Here is a 4,938-nt window from a genome sequence, read left to right on the forward strand (position 1 = left end):
TTTGTTAAAAAAAACTCATCACCCAATTGTAAAGTCTTCCTCTTATCCCTAGATTATTAATTTTCATTAATAATCCTTCTGTCCACATGGTATCATATGCTTTTTCTATGTCAAAATAAATGTCTTTTTCATATGTCATCATTACTTCTTTCATACTAATTGTCTTTTCAATCTCATTGCTTACTTTAACCATTGCATCCATTGTTGACCTACCTCTATGAAATCCACATTGATTACTATTAATTAACCTTCTTTTCTCTAAAAAAATATGTAAATCTTTGCACTATCATTTTCTCCATCCATTTACATAAATGTGATGTTAAGGCTTTTGGCCTATAATTTTCAGGATTTCCAGGATCTTTCCCTGGTTTATGAAACGGTAGGATTGTTGCTCTTTTCTATTGCCTAGGTATATCTACGGTGGCCGAGAGAGCTCAACGCGCTGCAACTGAAGAAAACACATGCAAATAGAAAAACACCCGCAAAAATTAAGAAAACATCTTCATCAGTTTCACAATATGTGTGCTCCAAATACTCAAAACACAAACAAACACAGAAACGCGCTGCAAAAGTTCACAACACAAACAAATCAGAAACGCGCTGCAAATAGGACAGAATACAACGGAAATGTTTCCGGGGAACCCAATAAGTGACGGACTGGGACGTTTTTATTGCTCATGAGCATTACCTATGCCCTAACGTTACTCCCTTAAAAGGGCAGTCGGCAGAGCCCTTGAAGTGGGCACTTTGGAGGGAGCGGGGCACTTGTGTGCCATTATGTAGCCGTTTGGAACGGACTTGATGAAGGGAGCAACGAAAGACAATGTAATTTCCTCATTATTTTCACCTGGGATGTTCCCATGACAACGCAGCGCCGTCTCATATTTGGACCTCTTATACTGTCTATGATTTGGACACTTCATTCTAACATTTCTTATGAAACTTATTTTAACATAACATGAATGTGTACAATGTAACTGATGTATATATTAATATATTTCCCTCATGTTCTTTTTCTCTATCTTTTTTCTTTAATTTATTTTAGTCTTCAGCTCATTTTCTTTTCTGATTAGTAGGCTATTCTTATGACATTGAACATATTATAAATACATTTTGTATATTGTATACAAAGTTGTATGTCATAAACGTGTAATCTCTGTATGTTTTGCAACAAAAATAAAATAATAAATTAAATTAAATTAAATTAAAGTAGACAGCTCTGTAAGCACGTCCCAGTCAGGTCCGTCACTTATTGGCTTCCCCGGAAACATTTCCGTTGTGTTCTGTCCTATTTGCAGCGCGTTTTTGATTTGTTTGTGTTGTGAACTTTTGCAGCGCGTTTCTGTATTTGGTTGTGTTGTGAACTTTTGCAGCGCGTTTCTGTATTTGGTTGTGTTTTGTGAGTATTTGGAGCACACATGTGTTGTGAAACTGATGAAGATGTTTTCTTAATTTGCAGGTGTTTTTCTATTTGTATGTGTTTTCTTCAGTTGCAGCGCGTTGAGCTCTCTCGGCCACCGTATATATCACCTTCACGCCAAATTCGATTAAATAGCTTACGAACAATCTCTAGAACCTCTTCTGGCAGTTGATGGCACACAGAGGTGGGTAGTAACGAAGTACATTTACTTCACATTTACACTGTAAAAACTAAAGGAGCCTCAAATATCCTGTCGGATACTCAAGGAACTTCAAAATGTAATTTAGGTGCCTCAAAGCTCTTTCTCCTATAGTAGGGTTACTGGAGGAGCATTGACAAACTTTGAGGTTCTTGCTGGAACTTATGGGATCCTTTAAGTACTTTGTATTCAGTTCAGAGGTTCTGGAGTCACCTTTTCATTACCATGAGACCTCGAAGTGCTTTGGGGGAAAATAGAGGAACTTGAATGCGATAAAAGGGTTATTGGAAGATCTTTTAACATTTAAGTGGTTCCTGGAAGATCTCTTATGTTAAAGCCAGCATCTGGAGGAACCCAATGGTTCAGTGAGGCCAGAATAAGATTATTAGTATCCTATTATTATTATTATTATTACAGGCTATTAAGTTTGATTCAGCATACATACCCAGGTGAAAAAGACGTACTATTAAATGTATTAAAAATGTATTTGAGTGTGTGTTTAGTAGACCTACAATACAAATATACTTTAATGCATTTTTAATACATTTAACAGTAGCCTACGTCTTTTTCACTTGGGTAGCTTACATTTATTTAGTATAGGCCTATTTCATTAAGTAATTTAAACCTTAAACAACAACACTAAATAATAATAATATTAATAATATGAAGAAAAAGAAGAACCAGGAGGAGAGACGTTTTATTCTGTCACGAAACTGCTGCTATTCCTCTGCTGTCGTCGCTTCAGTGATCCTCGCGCGCAACAAAGCTCAGCTGATCGACGTCATCGGGTTTGAAAGTAACGGCTCCTCTCATCAAAGCTTCCGCCGTTTGTTCGGCTCTCCATTACAAGGTTTGTAAACTCGCCAAATAAATATAGGCTACATACAGAGTCTACTCACTATATATTCAAACACACATATATATAAACACACATATATATAAACTAAATTTATTATACATTACTACGTTTTTACAGTGTTTACCACTCGTTTATTGCACAGTATCTGGTATGAAGGTTTTAGCCGCGATGCTAACTACGTTGATCTAATGAACAAATGGAAATTATTGACTTATTGTCTTAGATTGATTTAGTCATTCAATTCAACATATTCTGTACAACTGTGTCTTCAAATTGCTGATATAGCCTGCCTAACTAATTTAGCTGATTCCTGCTGTCTTTATTGGCGTTTGTTATGAATAACAAAAGCAGGTTAATATAGTTTGGTCTTTTTGTTTAGCCTAACTTTACTTACTACATGTTCCCTCATTCTCTCACATACCATTTTAAAGCCATTTACTGGTCAATAAATATTATGTTGTGAATAATCAGCTTTGTTCTTTTGTTTCCCCAGAACAACCATTACATTTCTAAAATAATCTGAACATTTCAGTGGCAACATTGAATTACAGTAAGTTACCTGCACCACATGCAAGTACTTTATTACTATGAACTTTCTCTGTGTGAAATTGTATTGTTTGACTGTGTACTTGTGTTGTTTAATCAGTTATTCTCAGAAAATCTTCCCTCATGCTCTCAAATCTCATTCATGTTACTCAGAAAAATAATATCACAGGTTTGGTTCACAAATAATGCTATGTTATGCATGCTATGCTTTATCATTTGCATTTGAATATAAGACATTTTAACTCTGAATTATAACTTCAAGTTTAGTCTTTTTCGACAAAAAAAAGGAAAAAGCTATTATATGGCTTCAGAAGACTTACAACACAACCCATAACACATGAGTTGTGAACTCATTGATTATTTTTAGGATCTTTTCTGGGACATTTTTGGATCTTAACCATTTTTACATAAATTGTTGCAATGAATTGAGCTAGACAAGTGTACATAAGAATGGTTTCATGAATGATTTACACAATTTTTTTCTGCTTGTGTTTCATGCAGTGAAAGCGGACGGTGACTGGGGTTGCATTATGCCTGAGATCTGCTTTTGGGTTCCACAGACAGAAAGTCAAACAGGTTTGGAACATCACAAGGCTGAGGAAAATATTTAAATTTCACAACTATCACTTTAATAACCTTACTAACAGTAAATTTTGTTCTTTGCAGGGATCGTGGTACGCTGAAATACAAGTTTGAACAAGAATAAAAATCCTCCTGTAGACCTGAAAATCATTAAAGTGCCTGGACCATCCACCAGAAAAGAGGAAAAACAAACGGAAAATGAATCTGCTGTACCTTTTCACTTTTCTAACTCTTTAAGTACCTCACACCAACTTGATCCCATAGTGACATTTTTTACCACAAACGAAATTGCTGATTGTGTGGATTCTTATTGAAATGACTGGAATTCACCAGTGAACATTCACAGAACAACAGATAATTTTACTGCACCTTAATACTGTTTCCGGGTCGAAGCCTCTACTTCCTCTATCTTGTTTCATGAGAATACTCAACAACCATTTATGAACACTGTTGATTCAAGTCACACATTTAAGCTTTTCAAAAGCCATAGTGTACATTACAGTCTCCAGTCTAACGGCATCCCAGACATTTTATGTTTCAAAATAGCTGAATAACTAACCATCTGAGATTTCGGTATAGAGATAAAGGTTAGGATCATAATTTTCAGGAATATTACAGCACAATGAGTGTATATTAGCACTGTTTGTTGTTTGTTTTTGGCATCTGATAGAGCTTTTGGACTTACCATCGGACTGAAACACAAATGTTTTAAAGTTAAGTAAAGATGGACATTTTTAATTAGTCAAAATGTAATTTTTTTACATTGATTTATTTCGTGGAACATATGTGTTTCCATGCATTTTGTTGAAATGTCTTTTCTTGTTTATCTATTGTATATACATGGTTGATTATTCATGTTGCTTATGTATTATACTATTTTTTGTGTTTTTTTGTGTATTCATTGATATTAATCTATAGTTAGCTTTTTTTCCCCATGTGCTTGGAAGTGTATGTATAAAAATGAATATCAAATATGTAATAAACAATTCTTATTTTGTATTTGGTTCAATTTGTTTATTATAATAGAAGTCAAAGGTAACCACAGTAACAACGTGAAATTAAATATTTAAAAAAAAAGAAAGAAATTTGGTTCCTGGAGGCACCCAAAGTGGTTCCACACAGTGCCTAATATAAGAGTTCCTCAGGAAACCTGTGTGGTTCATCAGAGAACAGGCCCTTTTTAAAGGGTGCCTAGAGGATCTACAGACGGTTCCGCCGGCGTGGCAAAGTGAAGAACCCCAAAAGGTTCCTCCAGACACCTTTTACAGTGTGTACTTGAGTATTTTTTTGGAAAAATTTTACTTTTAAGAGTAGATTTGAATGTGGGTACTT

The 4,938-nt window shown here is 34.9% G+C and overlaps 1 long non-coding RNA gene across 1 annotated transcript; it reads left to right on the forward strand.

Moving 5' to 3' along the window:
- Nucleotides 1-2,302: 2,302 nt before the first annotated feature.
- Nucleotides 2,303-4,604, forward strand: LOC307150634. Its single transcript, XR_013819756.1, has 3 exons — nucleotides 2,303-2,469; nucleotides 2,972-3,600; nucleotides 3,691-4,604. It is a non-coding gene; the product is annotated as an uncharacterized lncRNA (long non-coding RNA).
- Nucleotides 4,605-4,938: the final 334 nt, after the last annotated feature.

The sequence above is a fragment of the Squalius cephalus genome (genome assembly GCF_949319135.1).
Source record: "Squalius cephalus genome assembly, chromosome: 22".
NCBI lineage: Eukaryota > Metazoa > Chordata > Actinopteri > Cypriniformes > Leuciscidae > Squalius > Squalius cephalus.